Consider the following 21041-nt stretch of genomic DNA (forward strand, 5'->3'; position numbering starts at 1 on the left):
TGCTTTAACTATGCTGATACTATTAGTTTCCACACTCCTGAGTATGTGATATTCTCCAGGCCATGCCTTTTCTCCCTTTCATTCTATCTATGTTATTATTGCTGGAGATATCACTGGGATAAATAGGCCTTCTCCCTCTCCACAGCTTCCTATTCTGGTTCATGCAAGCAATGAGATCTTGAGACACTTGAACTAGTAAGATACTGACTTGCCATGACATTATACCTGCATAGAAGCACTTACCTGCAAATTTCCATGATCTTCTGCACATGCCTTGCCATTCATTCACTTAGTCATTAAATGGAAAAAGCATTAGCAATATTTTAAACATATGGTCATGTACCTTTCCCTCTAAAGCTATATTCCATCTTTGTAAGAAGATTTGAGGGATGGGTATTAACATTAGAATCTTCTATGATTGGTTTCCATGATAACTATTTTACAAACATTAGAATAAATGTTGTCTCTTTTTCTTTTTTTAAAAAAAAGATTTCTTTAACTTTTTTATATATGTGGTTGGTTTACATGCATTTCTGCACACCACATATATTCAGTACCCACAGAGGCTAGAAGCAGACACAAGTTCTCACCACTTCACTGCCAGGACCTGATGATAATGAGGGATATAAAAACAGCATGTGTGTGTTGGGGACTAAGCCTTGGTCCTCTGCTAAAACTGAAAGTGCTCTTAACATGCGAGCCATCTCTCTAGCCCTGATCTTTCTTTTATGAGATACAGTTTTGAATTTACTTTTACTTTGACATATGTCATATAAATAAATAATAAATGTCATATATACATATAAATGTATATAATACAGGTCATATATATATGCACATATGACCTGTATTATATAAATTTATATGTATATATATGCATATATGTATATATATGCATCAATGGAAAAAATAAAAACACTGTATTATTCAGCTTAAAAATCTATTAACACTTACTCATCCAAGACTTAGAAGGCATATGGTAGGCAAATGTCTGAATACATTTGTCAGTACCACTGCTTATACAATTGCCTTTCCTTTCATTGTACACATTCATTTCACAAGGTATTGTGTTATGTAAACAGATTTTTATCTAACTACACATTGTGAAAAATGTATCCTTCCCATTTTTCTTATCTTTTCATTTCTTGCCACTAGAGAAATTAATATGAAAATTTTTATTAAAAAACAACTAAAAATAGGTAAGCCTTGACAATCGCAGTTTTCTGTATCTTGTGGAAAAGGAGGAATTCTAAGAGATCCAAGTGATGACTAGGATGTGAGTCACTGCTGGTTGAAGACAGAGTAGCTACATGGAAAGGATGAGGATACCACGTCAGAGGCAGACTGCCATCTGGCTCACGGTCTGCAAGGTGAAAAGGACTTCCAGGCCTATGGGCACAAAAATTCAAATGCTAGCAAAAGTCTGAGCAACACTCACATACCAGATAAGAATACGGTTGTGAAATCCCCAGTGGATAGCCAGTCATGGTTTCCCCAAACTAACCAATAGAATTTAGAATGATAAATGAGTTATGCTTTAGTTGTATTAACATGCAATAATGACAGATGCAGGGTACAGTTAAAACATCTGCTGGAAAACTTGTAAGGTACTTCCAGACATGGTGATCATGTGTGACACTGTGTGACATATTTAAGAATGGACTCTTCCCCACAGTGAACACATTTACTGCCACAGTCTTTTAAATTCCATATTCTATTCTATTTAGAATGTCCCTCTCACCTAATGTTCCTGGTTCTGTTGGCTCTCACCCTGACCAAGCCATTTCTGTTTCCACCAAGATTCCACCAGATCAGATCTGTGACTCCACAGGAACTGACTCCATTTGTTACTCTGCTGTTCTAAACCTCTGGTCCTTCCTTCTCCTTCTTCCTCTCTAACATCCCTCTCCCGCCCCATAATTTTGATGAATATGGGAATGTTTGGTAATATATTTTCACATATTAATAAATTTTATTTCTGTTAGAAATAATTTGGAGTACTTACAAAATAATGACAGCAGCTATTAACAAAATTGTAATGAAACCTAGTAAAGTCCATACATAAAACAGAACCTTTAATCTTAGAGTATAGCATTTTAAATCTAAATCCTTCATATGTTTTTTCAAGTTGGCTTTTAGATGATTACATATGACTCCTTACCATCTTTCCCTATGCGTGCATTAATCTATTCTATAGTTTATAAACATGAATCCAATACTATGTGATATATTTCTTTTCTGAAAACTAATTTAATTTTTATTTCCTGTAATCATATTCTTTGTGCTAAAACAAATGGTTAAATTGATTTTTATTGTATTAAAACAGCATAAAAGGATCAAGAACATGAGACCTCATTGTCTCTATGAATTATATTTATGATTTAAGGTTTATTTTGATAATAAAGTAGCTTTTCTTAAAACTTGTAGTTATAAAACATAAAATCTCTTTTTTCCCAATTTTTGAATTTAAATTACCCAATTTAAAAATGGGAAATGGAGATAAGCATACAATTCTCAAGAGAGGAATCTTGAATGGTCTAGAAGCACTTAAAGAAATGTGCAATGCTTTTAGTCATCAAGGAAATGCAAATCAAAATGACCCTGCGTTTCCATCATACACCTCTCAGAATGGCTGAGATAAAAACCTCAACTGGTATCACATGCTGGCCAGCATGTGGAGCAAAGGGAATACTCCTCTATTGCTGGTGGGAGTGCAAACTTTTACAACCACTTTAGAAATAAATTTAGCAGTTTCTCAGAAAACTGGGAATAGGTCTACTTCAAGACCCAACTGTATAATTCTTGGGCATATACTCAAAAGATGCCCCACACTACCCCAGAAACACTTGCTCAACCATGTTCATAGCAGCTCTATTTGGATTAGCCAGAAACTGGAAACAACATGGATGTCTCTTAAGAATGGATAAAGAAGACGTGGTACATCTATTTAACAAAATACTATTCAACCATTAAAAACAAAGACATCAGGAATTTTTGAGGCAACTGCATGGAACTTTTTTTTTTTTTTTACTTTTTTTTAAATTTAATTTTATATTTTATTTACATTTCAGATGCCATCCCTTTTCCCCATTTCCCCTCCCTAGAACACCCCTGTCCCATGCCCCCTTTTCCTTTTTGCTTTTATACAATTTTTTTAAAATGTTAATCAAAGGCTTTATAAGTTTGGTAATGCTCAATCAGAAGTGTAACCCAATACCCAACCTAGATATATCAACTAACTTTGACTGGTGGAGACATGTGAACATCTGCCTCCATGCCCCCCCTCTTTCTCTCTCTTATCACCTAGCTTCTCCTCTTCTTCATCTTCTCCTCTCTTACTCCATCTTTTCCTCTCGGTACGCCTTCCCCTTAGCTCATCCTACATATCACCCTTCCTGTTAAAATAAAACTTTTCTCTCAAAATACAGTTAGAGCATAATTATTCCTAATTGTACCAGTGAGGTACAAGATAGTCCTAATACCCAGTCCATCATTTTGTTGACTAACCAGAACCTCTGTCATCCCTCCTAACTAAAACACTTAGTTTTGAATCTGGCTTTTTTCTTGGCTTTAGAATGAATGTCAGCTGAAAACCATCCACTCAGATCTTTTCTCTCAAGGTAAATAGCCAGGATTGGCTATGAGACTATAGGTCTTCAACTCCGTCAGAAGTCCAGAATAACTGAGTTAACTGAAATTATGGGAAGCACTAAGCATAGCTTCTAAAACTTAGCCAATTTATAGAGACCACTGAACACCTGGAAAGCCCCTATACTACCGACTGTTGGAGCATCAAATCTTCAGCCTTCTGGCCCAGAATCATCTGACAGACCTTAGTGATGCAGAATTATTAAGGGCTGATTACTCTGTCTAGGCAGATATAATTAGTTGACTATTCTGCAAGTGAGGTATCCCAGACTAAAAATGACATGTATGATATCTACTCACTGATAAGTGAATATTAGCCATCAGATACAGGATAAACAGTATATACTCCACATACCTTAAGAAGCTAAACAAGAAGGAAGGCCCAAGAGAGAATGTTATGAGGTGGAATAAAATAGTCATAGGATCTCGAAGATCTGCCAGAGACTTGGGATGGAGAAGGCTCCCAAGAATCAAGGACAGTGACCTTAGCTGAGACTCACAGTAGGGGAAATATAGAGTCTGAAGAAGTCACCTCCTATAGCCAGATAGGAACCCCACTGGATTGTTAGGGACACTAACCTACCCAGAAAACTTTTGACTCAAAATTTGTCCTGTCTATAAGAAATGCAGAGATGGTGGATAGAGCAGAGACTGATGGAGTGGCCAACCAATAACCAGCCCAACTTGAAACCCATTCCAAGGGCAAGCACTAGTCCCTGATGCTATTAATGATACTTTGTTGTGCTTGCAGACCATAACCTAGCATAACTGTCCTTTGAGAGGATCTACCCAGCAGCTGACTGAAACAGATGTAGAGACCCACAGCCAAACATTGGATGGAGCCGCAGGACTCTTATGAAAGTGTTGCGGGGTGGGGGGAGATTAAGGACCCAATGAGGATAGAAACACTGTGAAATATGTCTAAATAGAAAAGAATTAATAACTAAGGTATGAGTGAGAAAACATTGACTTACCATATCCTTTACCTCCTTGCATTCCATTTTTCCCAGTAATACTAGATTCTTTCAAGGCATTACAAATTCATGAACATCACAAACATGGGAAAGGGAAAATAAAGTTTTAAGGAGAAAATATCTTTATTTACTGCCAAAAATTTATCTTACCAAGTCTAGAGAATCAAGTCTAAAAAAACCCAAAATCTAAAAAGGAACTGATTCAGAATAAATGAATGGGATGGTGGTGGTGGGTAAGGTTTCTACTCCCAAATTGTTTTGAAATGATTGCTTAAAAAGGTGCAGTGTTTTTTTTTTTTTTTTTTTTCGTTTATTGTTTTTTTTTTTTTAAATTTACATTTCCCTTTTCAGGTCTCCCCTCTGGAACCCTGTATCCCATCTCCCTGCCCCTGCCTCTTCACCACCCACCCACTCACTCCGGCCTTTCTGCCCTGGCATTCCCCTACACTGGGGCATCAAATTTCCTCAGACACAAGGGAGTCTTCCCACTTATGTACAACAAGGCTATGCGAAAAATGCAGTGTTACTGCAGGTATCCTTATCTACTGAGACTCAATTGTCTCTTGTCCTCAGACAAATATGAAAGTATAGTTCATTTAAAATAATGTGGTATTCATTGAAGAAATAATATTTATCTTTTTCTGTGATTATCATCTTGTAGAAGACCTAGAATGTTACAGATGACCAGAGCTAACTTTAAATTTTACAGAAGTAAGTAATATTGTGACTTCTCCTCAACATGCCCCATACTATCCCATTACAAATTTGCAACAAAAACTCACAAAACAGACTTCTTCCAAAATTATGCTTAGAAGTATATCCTTGTATACAAAAGACATTTGTTCAGAACAAAGACACAGTTGCAGATAGTATCAGAAGTAAGATAAATTAACAAACTTACTGAAAATATTTTTATATTAAAACCATTGATCATTGAAATTGAAGATAGAAAAAATGACTAAGGCATCACCCCCTACCTGCAGGGCAGTTGGAGTTATGTGAATCTGACCTCCCAAAGACCTAAAGCAATCCACTGTTACACATACAGTTTTCAGAATCCTTTACAATATTCTTGTTTTCAAAATCATAATGTAGTCTCTTCTAAGCCAGAAAACACATAAAAGGAAACAAACAAAAACAAACAAACAAAAATTAAAAACTCGAGCAATTTGAGGCATATTAAGAATCTCAATGAGTATAAAAAAATCAGTTATTCTTGAAAGCATGAGTAAGGACCCAAGTTCTATTTCTGGAACTGATGGTGGATGTAGAGAGCTGACTCTGGAGTGCTGTGCACTGTCCTCTCATGTGCACTGTGGTACATGTGTATCCCCTACTTCCTTGTGTACACACACACACACATTCTCTCTCTCTCTCTCTCTCTCTCTCTCTCTCTCTCTCTCTCTCTCTCTCTTTCTCTCTCTCTCTCTCTTTCTCTCTCTCTCTCCAATAATGGAAATATAAGAATAAAAATTAAAAATTATTTAGAAGAATGTATAAACATATCAATGTCACTTTTAAAAATTTATTCACTACTGTTTCAACACATGAGTAGTTTTCCATCATAAATTTCTAGGTAAGTAAACTTATATGTGTATGCTTATTTTTACCTTAGAATTAAAACTTGTGAGAATAAAAGTCAACTTAAGTTTCTATGGAAACAAATCTTCCAAGTAACTTTTAACTCAAGCAACTGACAATTTGATCCTGAATATTTATTTTAACTCACAACAAATTAAGAACTATAAACATCATAATGAACATCTTTGAATGCTCAGACTTTCAATGACTGGAAAGAAAGACTTATGCTATCCAGACAACATGTTCTTTCATTAATTGTAGAGTTACTTCTGAAGTTCAGAGAAGTTCTTCTTTGACATCTTCAAGATGCTATTTATATTTTATTGATGACATTTAATACACTGCACTTGTCAATTTTAGAGTTGTTTATCAGTTCATTTCCATTTAGTCAATAACACTTCTTGATGTGTTCTTGTATATCTATGGATATTTTCTGGTGCTCGATTTGAATTAAAAAATAATTTCTACCTTTATGTTCATGTGAGAGTGGGGCACACATCATTGTTTTTAGCTTTCACAGATTTCAGGTCTGATGCTGCGTTAGTTACTTCTCTGTGCTTGAGATGAAGCACCACAACCATGGCAGCAGGAAAATAAACATGAGGCTTTGATCCTAAGATTTTAGAGAATTTCTATTTTCTTCATTGTGAATTCTATTTTCCTAAATTTAAAAAAAAAAAAAAACATGTAATAATTGTACAATCAGAAAAAGGTGATATTTTGTAAAATACTTACTGGGAAAGATTGTACTTAATTTGCTTCTAAGTATTTAGATTTTCAGATGATATTCAGGGAACACATGAAGAATGGTACGTAGTTTGCTAATTAAAAAAAGTAATCTCTTTGCCTTATGAAATACTGAATCAGCTTTAAAGTTTTATTTTTATACTTGTTGGAGAAACAACGCTACATCTTCTGTAGGGTGTACAGGCTTTCTTACCCTGAAGACCAGAAGATTCCTGGAGCAGAAGCAGGGAGAACTGACTGCAGGGGGGCTTTTAAAGACCAGGAAAGTACCTAGCTAGAGAGTGAGTTGGTTGGTGGAAAACCAAGCACCGGGTGTTTCTGGACTTCTCCACTGGCAGTATTCACTTAAATCCTGGTAACCCTTACTTTTGGGACACTTAGAGAAAGTTCAGATTTCCACTTTCTCTTTTGTGATTGTTGACATATTGACATTCCAGTAACTGTCAGAATTTTGTTTTTTCTTTTAAGAGCTGTTTTGATAAACTTGTGGTTTATAGGTAAGAGAGTATTCAAGGAACAATTCTCAAAGGGGAAAGAAAAATGGTAGAAAGCAGAATAGAATCATATTGAGCATGGGGAACCAAATGAATAAACTGCTACTCCACATCAACTCTATTTAAAATTTTTTACACATTGATTTACATTATTTAAAAAGTTCCTGAAGTTGTTTTCACACCCTTTGTCTTTAATTTTTGCTTCATATCTTTAAATTTTTTAAGATTTATTTTATGTATATGAGTATTTTCCTTATATTTACATCTGTGCACCTCATGCATGCAGTGGCTGTGGAGGCCAGAAGGAGTCCCATGCCCTGGAACTAGAGTTATAAGATGGTTGAGGTTGCTTTTCACAATGGTGCTTCATATGGGGGATCTTCATATGGTGCTTCATATCTGCAGATAGAGAAGCATATTCCTATTAATTCAATTAATCACCAATTAGAAAGCCAAGTGTAGCTGGGCGGTGGTGGTGCACGCCTTTAATCCCAGCACTTGGGAGGCAGAGGCAGGCAGATTTCTGAGTTCGAGGCCAGCCTGGTCTACAGAGTGAGTTCCAGGACAGCCAGGGCTACACAGAGAAACCCTGTCTCAAAAAAACCAAAAAAAAAAAAAAAAAAAAAAAAAAAAAAAAAAAAAAAGAAAGCCAAGTGTAATCCCTTTTCCTTCAAAGAAGGCATAGTGGAACATAGCTGTAATCCCAGCACTCAGAGGGTAAAGGCAAGGGAATCAAGACTGCAATGATGCCCTATAAAATGACAAACATATACATTAACAAAGTACCAAGAAGGAAAAGAAGAAGAAAGAGGAGAAGGAAGAGAAGAAGAAAAGAAAGAGGAGGAGAGGGAGGAAGAGAGAGGAGAAAGAAGAGGAGGAGGAGGAAGAAGAGGAAGAGGAGGGAGGAGGAAAGGAGGAAGAAGAGGAAGAGGAGGAAGAGGAGGAGGAGGAAGTGGAGGAACAGGAAGAGGAGGAGGGGCTCTCTCTGTTTCTGAATCCTGTTATAAAGAACTGTTTTTAAAGTTTGGAATTCAGATACTATCCAGTTATACAAACTAACTCCTGGGTGATAAGCCTGGCACATTACCAGACTAACTTTGTGTCTTTTTTCAGGCATTTCTCATTTCAGAGTTTCTTATGGGGATCAACATCTATTGGCACATTGTTATGCCCACACATGATTTTGTTATGATTCTAAATCTTCCCAGGTAAAATTAATGTATGTGTAGGAGGACATTGAATTTTAGACATTGTGAATATAATTTGAAATATTTCATTTACAAAAGAGAAGAGAAAAAAGAAATGAGAAACATCCTTATAGAATAGATTGCTGGGGCATGTGGAAACTGGTAGGTGTACACTGGTGTGTGAATAGATTAAGGTGGGATCTTATAGTCATCTTAGACTTCCAGGTGTGTAGGTTATAGACAGCAGGAGAAATTGTAAGAATGCCTGAGAAAGCTCACTTCCTGCCAGTTGACACCTTTGGACAACTGCAGTGTGTGGGAGAGATGTACAGTAATAAATGTGTGCATGAGGCAAACTCAGTTTTAAAAGTCCCATTATACTGGTCTAAATCCAGTTAGTTTACTAAAATCACCACTTTGATTTGTCCTTCTGATATATCCTCCCTGATTACTTTCTTCTCTGGAAAGTAGCCTTCTGTGAGGAGATGAGAGAGGCTGAGCTCTGGAAGACGGAAAGAAAGGGAGGAGCATTAGCCTGATCTTTTGTGCATGGAGGAAATAGAGGATGCCCAGATTCCTCGTAGGGTGATCAAGTCAACTACTACTGCCCACCCACTGCCTCCAGAGAAGCATCATCAGCTAAAGTTGGGGCTCCGCTTTAATAATAGCTTTAATAATAATAATAGTATTTATAAAACATCGCTTTCCAAAGAACTTAAAGCACTTCCCACTCACAGTCTTATCGTGCTCGAGTGGGCCCAGCTAGGCAGGAAGCACAACTGGGTACCATTGTTCGCTTTCTGCTGTAGATCACTGTAGAAGCTTGAAGCATGGTTCAAGCTCAGGGGTCGGTACCTTCCTCCTCCCCCTCCCTCTCCTCCTTCTCCCCATGAACTCCTTGCATTTTGTTTTGCCCACCTATCCACTCCCCCACACTCCTCAGGGATCAAAATGAACAAATATCTACAAACTAATACTTTGCAAACGATCTGTAACTTTTAAACACATTTATTAAGTTTATCAGACTTTTTATCTCATTCTGAATGTAAGTTCATCTTTTCTTGAGTATAATTACCTCTTGTCAATAGCCTTAGATACGAAATCTGTGTCCTATGGGCTGTGAGTTAAAATTTGACTGATTTTTAGTTTGTTTTAAAATGTTTTATTTATCATATATACCATGCCATACCAATGATTTTGAAGTACGAGTGATATCTAAAACCAAAGAAAAGCTTTTTGAAAACTTTGCTAACTATAAAAAGTACCAGTAATACAGGTATAAACACACACGGCACGCTGAATTCATTTGTAATATTCATACACTCTTAAAAAGTATTCACCCATCATTTCTGCTATGTATTTTTGTTAGTTACTAATTTGTTGTTACATTTTTGTGTATTTTCTTGGACTGAAAGTGTTTTTTTTTTCCCCTCCTTCTCTCTTCTTTCTACTTAGGCAGTGTATAATTCAGGATTGCCAAAGATAGGAAATCAGTCCAGTGACTCATTTCCCAGATTTTGCAAATAATGTGGTAAAGTGTGGATATGTCCAGAGAGGAACGTTGGGTAAGAGGTGAAGAGTAAAGGATGATTAACTTAAAAAGTTAGCATGTGTGCACTTGCATGGGGCAGGCACAGGCATGGGCGACTGGAAGCTTTCAGATGGCTTCATTTTGTTTACAGATTTCATTTGTTTTCCACAAGTAAAGGAAACGTGGGGGTAGATAAGCGAGATGAAAGTCTAGGTGTTTCCTAATTACACAGAGCTCACGCTTCTCATCTGTGTTCAGTATGAATACTGTGTAAATACCCGTGTATGTTTATATCAAATGTGAATACTATCTGCTTAAATAAAGAAAACTTTTAATCTGTGGGCAGGGAAAGATCAGATGTTGCAAGAAGCCCAGGAATGCTTTAAACTCAGCCTAGCTGAAGCTGGTCTTGAACTCTTGAACCAATTCTGTAGCTGACAGCTGAGGGTAGAGGCAGGGTCACTATGTCAGGCTCAGTTTGAAGGGTTAGAAAAGTTTCTGAAAAGTTAATCAGATGAGGTAACTACATGGCAATTTAAATACCTTGTGCAGAAAATTATTCTTATGATCTAAGTGTCATCTTTATCACATGCCAGGCTTCTCTACATTTCCTGAGGTTGTCAACCATGCAGCCACAGGAATGTCTACATAAAACCACGCTATTTGTTTCTGAAACTTTTTTTTTTTTTTTAGATGATACACTTATGGCTAACATCATTCTTGTCTTTAGACTGACCTTGACTATGTTCAGCAAATCTTTATCCAAATATTTCCATTTATTATTTTTTATTCTAAAAGCCATTTCTTGAATTAACATACACAGAATTCGGAAGTGGACAAAATTGTTCCAACATGCTATGAACACTTTCATTTTCATGTGAAAGTCTGCATTTAAAATCTAATTAAAAACAATAAAGAGCAGATTTATCACAATTTTTAAAAGTTAATTATATTAGCAAATATAGCAAATTATTTGCTAAGCTTGGCTCTACATTATAATTATCTAGGGCTAGGTAATAATATATTTTTTAGAGTGTTGAAAATAATTTTTAAAAATTGATTTTCTTTTTGGCAATAAAATGAAATATTACACATGTTTTTCCAAATAAGATCTCAGTAATTTTTAAGTTTTATTCTCATTAATTCTGATGTGTTAGTTTAAAAAAAATATTTTTTACATTGCTGAGTTCACTGATAATAATACTAATTTAAATTCTTCTCGTCCAAAATGAAAGATCTCTTTTAGAATTGAGTATAGCTTATCCTTTTCAGCAGGTAATTCTGGTGCTTTTATACTTGGCGTTTTCCTGGATGCATACATAAAGTTTTTAAAATTACCTTTAAAATCCTGTAAAGGGGATAGCTTTCAGTTAGACCATATATCATAAGCTGCTTATGGTTAAAAGTTGATGTTGTACACTGATGTATGAGGCCAGGCTTCAAGCCATCCTTAAATGTTTATCCACAAAGGTAGTCTCAAGAAACACAATAAAAAATGCTATATATTTTTTGTTACTCTCTATAAACATGTATGGGATAATATTTGATGTAGAAAATGTTTATTTAGTATCAGGTTTTAAATTTTCCTCTACTAGTAACTGTTAATTAATACTGTAGAACAGGAATGTACAGAGGAAAAAATAATGTAAATTTGGCTGAGTGGTGATTGTTAAATTTATACCCTCTTTCTAACTTTTTCATCAAATTCTGATTTTTTAACAACTGCAGAAATTAAAGAAAATGGAAGAAAAATAAGAAGTCAGACCCTAAAGACTTAAGTAGAAAACTCCTAAAATTGATCAATGCTTTTGACAATGTCAAAAAATTTGACTCTTATCCCAGTTAAAGTGGATAGGTCCAAAAAAGTAAATGAAAACAAATGTTGGAATAAATGTAGTGGGGGCAGATATAAAGTAGTTATTCACTGTTGATGTAAGTAAAAAAATTCATGTTACAGCCTTGGAAATCAATGTGAAGACCTTCAAAATGATAGGGGTAAAGCTACCATATGGTTCAGAGATACCGCTCTTTCACAGATACATAAAGAACTTTATATCTTACAACAGAGGCATTTGTATATCCATATTCATAGACACTGTATAGAAAATATAATCAACCAAGATGACCATCCACTAATGAATGGATAATTAAGATGCAGTATGTATGCATAATAGAATATGGAATATTTTTAAAATGTCAGAAAATTAGAAAAAAAGCCCACTGAAGGACTAGCCTTAAAAGTGGTCAGGTGGTAGCATAATATAGATGATATGAGAGTTGAGAAGTTGAATACTGGTGATGGAAAAACTTTACGCATAGAGGGGTGAGTGCTCCAGATACCAGTGCATGTTAGCTAATTTGAAGTGGGTATGAAAAAAACAAATCTTGTAACCAAATCAAAAACACATTTAAAAAAGATTTTGAAGGATGATACCCAGCATGAGTGGATAAAAGTGCTCTTAGGAGATGTAAAGCATTAAACAAAAACTTGGTGCCAGGCTGGACTATCTCTCATCAAGTTATTGGTCTAGGAAGCCCTGTAAGTGGTCCCAAAATGTAGGCTCTAACAATTCCCCCTGGTTGCCCACCAGAACTAGATGCTAAGACCATTGTTAGAGACACTACTCACTTGCATGATATAGAGAACTGGAGCTAGAAGTGAGTTAGAGGCTTCCTCCCTGCTCCTTAGGCTTCATAGTCCTGGAAATGGTTATGTGAGAATGTAAGAGATGGAGATAGGAAGAAGGGCTAAGACACAAGCACCACAGTCACAAACTCTGAGTAGATGAGTATCCTTACACTGGGTCTGCACAGAAATTGGTCCTGTCAACACTTAAGCAAGGATGCAGGAAGGACTGATGAGGCCCCAACTCTTACTACCCAACTATTTGCTTTTAATACACTGAGGGACAGGTGTAGTCATTGCTTGCAGTTTTATAACTGCAAATGATTCCTTTAGTTTACAATATATGGCTCCAATCCAGTGCTCACATGAATGGCCCTGGTTATACTACATGGATCACAAAACAATCTCAAATTCATAAATCTGGGAAGGGTACTGGTATGGATGAAGATGTGTTAGACAGTGGAAGTGACATAGTTAGCATGTGGAAGAAAGTTATGTATTATCTATCTATCTATCTATCTATCTATCTACCTACCTATAATCTATCTATCATCTATCAATTTATCATTTATCTATTTATCATCTATCATCTATTAATATATTATCTTGTATTATGAAATTTCAAATTATAAATGTAGTCAACAAAAACTAAACAATAAAACCAAAAAAGAGAAAAGAATGGAAGAGTAAATTAGATTTAATTATGAGTAAAGATTACAATATAAAAATATAATTTCAATTTTACTAGTATACCTTAGAGAATATATGAATTTTAGGATAAGAGCTCATTTCGAGAAGAATATTTTTAATTAGAAAAATTATAATTTTATTTTGTTATTAATAAATCACTTACTGTTTTTTGGTTCCTGAAATTTCAGTATTGTATGCACTGCTTTGTAGAATTCTCACATTCACTTCAAAATTTACGCTGTTTTGATGTATGTTTCAAATATTAAAGTTCGATATGTGCTAGATTTTTACAAATTCAAGATTCTTTTGTTGTTCTGTCAAATAGATGTGGTAGGATTGGCACTATAAAGAACATTTATGGAGTACATTTTAAATTAACATCGTATGCAATTATAAGAATTACTTTTCTCATTACTGTGACAAATACTTGACATAAAAGCTTACAGAGGAGAACTCTATTTTACCTACATCATAACAGAGGAGGCTTATAAAGTGGCTTCTCTTGGTCTGTTGGCAAGAACTTCCAGTGCAGATTTTAACATTTCATGGGATGAAGAAGCATAAAGTTCTGACAGAAGAATGCTTTCTATAACCTGTTCATTCTGCCTATAATCACCCACCTTCTCTAGTCAGCTTCCCACTCCATAAATGTTCTACAATCTTGCAAAACAGTGTTATCATTTTGGAAAAAACATACAAATATGTGAGCCTGCTGTGGGCAATTCAGAATCAATCCATAGCAATTAATTGGTCATCAAGAATAAATTTATACATCTTAAGATAACCAAATTGCGGTCAAATGAGGCCCCTGGTGGAGCAAAGAGCTCAAGAACAAAGTCTAAATCCAGGTCTTTGGAAGAGAAATCAATAGCACTGCTCTCTGAGTCTGGTTTTGCACACATTTCAAACAACTGAGTGATTTGGGACATTAAGTATTGCTGAGATTCTCAGAAAATACTAAAGGTGGTAAAAATAAAAATACTGAAAAACTCAACTTATTACAATGTTTTACCTTATGCTTTTCTTCAGAATTTTTCTACAGATATGTATTTTTCCTACTGCTCCATCATTAATATCGCATGCAATTAGTACAATCTTCACCACATAAATGGACAAGACTACATAGGTATATTAATACATGTATTCATTACAATGACCTCAGGGTAAGTTTCTAGAATTATTAATGCATAGAATGTATTAGATAACATAGTCATAAAAAACCTTATTGACTATTGATAAATTTATAAGCTAGGTAAATTAAGTTGAAATCTAAGACAACAGAATTGAGTAGTTACAATAGTCATACTGGAGCAGTAGAAGTAAAGGTATTTTTAAAAACACTGAAAATTGAATATTCATTCTCTAAGATACAGTGGATGGGTAGGCCTTGAATATTGGGCAGGACCATGGAGAGTTCCTGATTTTCAGGCTATGCCTTTATGCTGGGCTGCAAGTAGCTGTACTGACTTCTACTAAATTTTAGAGTAATGGTGTTTCAAAAGACAAAACAATTAGTGAGCCCATTGAAAAATACAATAAATTCAGGTTTCATTGCCAATGTGATGGTGGTTGTTCCACAAGTCACTCATTTTTTAAAGATTTTTGTGTAAAGTCACTTTAAGGGGGTGGAGGAAGCATGCAATGCACGGAAACTTATTTAAAGACTTAGATATACTTATGTGTAGCTAAGATTTAAACAGGACAAGAAGACAACACACAAAACTAAATATATAGCTTATGTGAGTAAAGATAAAAATCAAGTAAAGTCAGTTTAGCATTTGCTTCATGTTATTTTTAACTGTCATCTTTTTACATTTAAAATAAATGGTAACTTCATTTAGAGTACTTTTGAAATATGCCTCAGTGAGTGATTTCTATGTATATTACATCCTCCAATTCTCTATACCACTCCCTTATAGTCTCCATAAACACTGGATTTGTGTTAGAATAGATTCTCCACCATCATTTACAAAGGTGTATCCAATTTTCAGGAAAAATTACTCCCACTTTTCGTTTCCTTTGTTGTTATTTTGTGTGTGTGTGTTTTCAGCTTTCTTTTTTAATTTTTTATTGGATATTATATTTACATTTCAGATTTTATTCTGCTATCCCTTTCCCCCTACCACCCAGGAACACCCCTATCTCATCCCCCCTTCTCCTGCTTCTGTGAGTATATTTTAATTAACCATTTTATTTGTTTACATTTCAAATGTTATTCCCCTTCCTGGTCTCTCCTCCATGAACCACCCATCCTATCTTCCTCCCCTTTGCCTCTAAGAAGGTGCTTCCCAACCCACCCACATACTCCCTCTTTACCCCTCTAGCATCAAGCCTTCATATGACCAAGTGCCTCCCCTCCCACTGATGACAGATGATACAGTCCTCTGCTACATATGTAGCAAGAGCCATAGACCAGCCCATGTATACTCTTTGGTTGGTGGTTTAGTCCCTGGGAGCTCTGAGGGGTCCAGTTAATTAATATTGTTGTTCTTTCTATGATGTAGCAATCCCCTTCAGCTCCTTCAGTCTGTTCCCTAACTCTTCTATTGAGGTCCCCAGACTCCATCCAATGGTTGACTGTGAGTATCTGCATCTGTCTTAGTCAGATGCTGGCAGAGCCTCTCAGATAACAGCCATACCAGGCTCTTTTCTGCAAGCACATCTTGGCATCAGCAATAGTGTCAGGATTTGGAATCTATGGAAGGAATAGATCCCAAAGTGGGGTTGTCTCTGCTCCATTTTTATTCATGCATTTCTTTAGACAGGGACAGTTCTGCTTTTGTTCCATACAGGATATACACATCAGTACCAAAGACAGACACTACCTAAGGCTAAAAGCCTGGAAAAAATTTTTTAAGCAAATGGTCCCAAGAAACAAGCTGGAGCAACCATTCTAATATCCAATAAAACAGACTTTCAGCCAAAAGTAATCAAAAGAGATGGGGAAGGACACCTCATACTCATCAAAGGAAAAATCCACCAAGATGAACTCTCAATTCCAAACATCTATGTCCCAAATGCAAGGACACCCACATTTGTAAAAGAAACATTATTAAAGCTCAAGGCACACATTGAATCTCACACAATAATAGTGGGAGACTTCACCACCCCACTCTCATCAATTGACAAATCATAAAAACAGAGACTAAACAGAGACAGTGAAACTAACCGAATTTATAAAAAATGGATTTAAGAGATATCTATAGAAAATTTTACCCTAAAACAAAGGAATATGCCTTCTTCTCAGTACCTCATGGTACTTTCTTCAAAACTGACTAAATAATTGGACACAAAACAAGTCTTAACAGATACAAGAACATTGAAATAATCCCATGCATTCTACCAGATCACCACAGACTAAGGCTGGTCTTCAATAACAAAAAAAAAAAAAAAAAAAAAAAAAAAAAAAAAACAGAAAGCCCAAATACTCATGGAAACTGAATAACTCTCTACTCAATGATTACTTGGTCAGAGAACAAAGAAAGAAAGAAATGAAAGACTTTCTAGAATTTAACAACTAAAACAACATACCCAAACTTATGGGACACAATGACAGCAGTGCTAAGAGGAAAATTCATAGCACTGAGTACTTTCATAAAGAAACTGGAGAGATTCTACACTAGCAACTTAACAGCACATCTCTAAGCTCTAAAAAAAAAAAAGAAAGAAAAAAAAAGAAACAAACATACCAGAGAGATGTAGATAGCAGTAAATAATCAAACTCAGGGCTGAAATCAACTAATTAGAAACAAAGAGAACCATACAAAGAATCAATAAAACTAGAGCTGCTTCTTTGACAAAATCAACAAGATAGATAAATCTTTAGCCAAACTAACTTAAAGGCACAGAGACAATATACAGATTAGCAAAACCATAAATGAAAAGGGAGATATAACAATGTGTCATGTGGCTCCTGACATGTGGCCCCAGCCCTCCATAGATTTGTGTTCTTCAGTCACTTAAGGCAATGCCCAAGCCCCTCCACATGTAGAGGGTGTGACTACAAGCCACAGAGCCTCAAGACAGATTTCCATATTAATGAGGTAGCTAAAGGCCAGAAACTCAGAGGCCAGTTCCTCAGAAACTGAGGAAATTAAAAAAATCATAAGATACCACTACAAAAGTATATACTGAACAAAATTGGACCAGATAAATTATGTAAACAGTCCCATAATCCCTATGGAAATAAAAGCAGTCATTAAAAATCTCACAACCAAAAAAGGCCAGGGACAGAATTCCGTCAGACCTTCAAAGAAGACATAATACCAATACTTCTCAAACTATTTCACAAAATAGAAACAGGAGGAACACTACCCAATTCATTCTATGAAGCCACAGTTAAGCTGATACTTAAGCCACACAAATATCCAATAAAGAAGGAGAACTCCAGACCAATTTCACATATGAATACCAATGCAAAAGTACTCAATAAGATTCTTGCAAACGTAATCCAAAACCACATCAAAACAATCATTCACAGTGACCAAACAGGCGTCCTTCAGGAATGCAGGGGTGGTTCAATATATGGATATCCATCAATGTAATTCACTATATAAACCTACTCCTCCCTTTATATTAAAGAGATACATATAATGCCAAAAGACCACAATCAACTTGATAAATGTGAGTGTTGGCCTTCATTATGCATAAGCTTTATCCCTCAGTTCTCAATAAGACTTGTCTAGACGTTCAAGTCACACCAAATGAAGTGAGGCTCTGCTTTGTTGTGCTTGTTTACAGCAATGATTTGACAAAGTATTTCAATTACATACATTTCTCAAGAGTTTAAAGAATGGGTGCGTACCTCATCCTGACGCACAGCCACATAAATAAAGTGACATGATAAAGCAAACAGGAAGGCCTTGAGAGAAAAGTCCTGAAGAAAGAAGTAGAGTGAGTGTATTGATTGCATCGGATAAAGGCTCTAAGATAAACATGTATTTTTCAAATTAATAAGGACATGATTTCAAGTCTTAGGGTCCATGAGATAGCATACTGTTTCATATGTTCTGCACTGTAGGACCTTGAAAAGCATCCTGGTTTCTGGTTGAGCATAGGAGAGCCCAGGTGATCCTGAAGGGGCCCCAGTTGAGACCTAGGTGACCCTAAGGGACGGCAGGTATTTCACCACGCTCCCAGACACTAGTCTCCTGACACGTGGCCACAACCCTCCATAGATTTGTGTCCTTCAGTCACTTAGGGCAATGCCCCTAGCCCCTCCACATGTAGAGGGTGTGACTACAGGCCACAGAGCCTCAAGACAGATTTTCATATTAATGAGGTACCTAAAGGCCAGAAGGGCTTAGCCAATTAAGCTTTACTTCCCAGAGTCTCCTTCCTGCAAAAGGTATTTAACCTCAGGCCCACCCTGAGACAAGGGGGTATGGTTTCTCATCTACTTTCCTACATGACAATAAACATTTTAAAGTCATAGACTGCTTATTTTCATTGGGATCCACTGAGGGAAACAATAGAACAGGCCTACAGTCTAATCTCCCACAGAAGACCTTTCTGCTTTCCCAGCTATGATGAGCATCAATCCAAACCAGCTGCCTATGACCAAGATAAGCCAAACCACTGTGACAAACCAAGGACTCTCCCTATGGGGCACAGCCGGAGCTTCTCTCCCCACTCCCCTTGGACCATGGACCAGTCCAGCCTGCGGGTCCCCACTTCATTCCTAGCTCTTCTGCAGTTTCCAGAGGAGCCTGGGTGCACAGGAGGCTGAGAACCAAATGGTCCCTAGCCACCCTCAGACCTGGGGACCCCTGTAGCTAGCTCTGGCGTTCCCTGGACTCAGACTGCTCTCCCCCACCCCCCGGAGCAGTGTCCCCTCAGCAGCTTCTCACAGCCTGACACCTGCTCAGTGCCAGTGTAGGGCAAGAGCACAGTCAAACTTCCTACATCCCATGCCCTGCCTCCCAGAGCAGTGGCCCCAGCCCCATAGCCCGGCAGATGTGGGAACCCCCAACCTTAACCCAACACTGCACTAGTGTCAGTGAAACCTACGGAGTAGGTACTACAGTTCTTTTATTTATTTGTAAAACAGATAAATTAAAAATGCTAAGTGGTTAATTATGAGCAGAGAATAAGTTATAAAATTAAATAGTACAATAACATTTTTTGTAGTGCTAGAAACCTGGAACTACCAGGAAAGCCCTGACCTATATCTTCAGGCATTTATTCTATTTTTAAACATCATTTTCCAAGAAATAAGAACATGTCATACCTGTTTCTAAAATTAATTATGACATAATAATATTAATGTTATTAAAATGTTTAAAATATAAATTTGAAAAAAAGAAAAATGTTTAGTTTTATTTCCAACGTTTTTTTTTTATGGTCCTGTAAGATCAAGATTATTCTTCTAGTGCTAATATATACCATTAAAAGTAGTAATATTAGAAGTTTATATGTATAATATATTGCCATATATTATATATAAGATACATAATTACAGTTATAATTATATACATTTAATTATATTAAAATATTTTATATTATATATATTATTTCACATATTATATATACATAATTTAATTGTTATCTAATGTTATATATAACATGTATAATTTTATATTATGATTATACGTATTATATGCATAACCATAGTGTTATAATAAATTGTAATACTTGTTATAATTTGCCTTATTTTCAAAATGATCACCTAGATCACAGTTTTTCCTTCCAAAATCAACTGTGATTAGAAAATAGTAATTTGTCTAATTATTCTCACTAATCTTTTCTTAAAGACAGTGGCCTCTGCCTGTGCTTTTGTGTCATTTCTATGCTGTTTCACTAAGAATCCAGATGTTTATGGATCCAATTAATCTTACAGTCAAAATTACTTAATCATTTTAAATGTATTTTGCCACTTTCTTCTTTACCATTTTAAAATCTGTCTTGTAGTGTTCTTCAAGCTCTTCGGTTAGGTTTATTTCGACATTTAATTTTATTGTGTATCTTTATTTCAAGACTATCATGAATGCAATTGTCTTCACAATTACTTTCTAACACATGCATTATCACAAAATCACAAAAAGCTGTAAATATTTGTAAGCTGATTTTATATATCACTATTTTTCTGAACATATCCAAATTGATGAATTTTCTGAAAAAAATTTTTGCAGATTATTTTATTTTCCAGGACATTTTAAGGATCATATCAAATGCAAGTGAGTATAATTTGATCCCCCTTTTCAACTTGTGTCAATTTTATTATTGTTGCTTGTTTTATTGCTCTGGCTAAGACCTTAAGCACTAGATGTTATTGAAATGGAGAAGGAATGGCATTATCTCACTCTTTTACAGATGGGCTGTTAATTTTTCTCTATTAAGACGATGTTACCTACAGCATTGTATGTAGCCATGGATATGTTAAACTGAGTTTCTTCTAATTCTAGCTTCTTCACAACTCTGTAAAAGGACATTCTGAATATATAGAGATGATTGTGGGATTTCAACTGCTGGGCTATTTATGCACTTTATTCCATATATCACCTTGGATACTATCATTATATTATTGGAATGAAGTCAACTTAGCTATATAAAGAATTTTAAATT

The sequence above is a fragment of the Arvicanthis niloticus genome, chromosome 11 (assembly GCF_011762505.2).
Source record: "Arvicanthis niloticus isolate mArvNil1 chromosome 11, mArvNil1.pat.X, whole genome shotgun sequence".
In the NCBI taxonomy this organism is placed as follows: Eukaryota; Metazoa; Chordata; class Mammalia; order Rodentia; family Muridae; genus Arvicanthis; species Arvicanthis niloticus.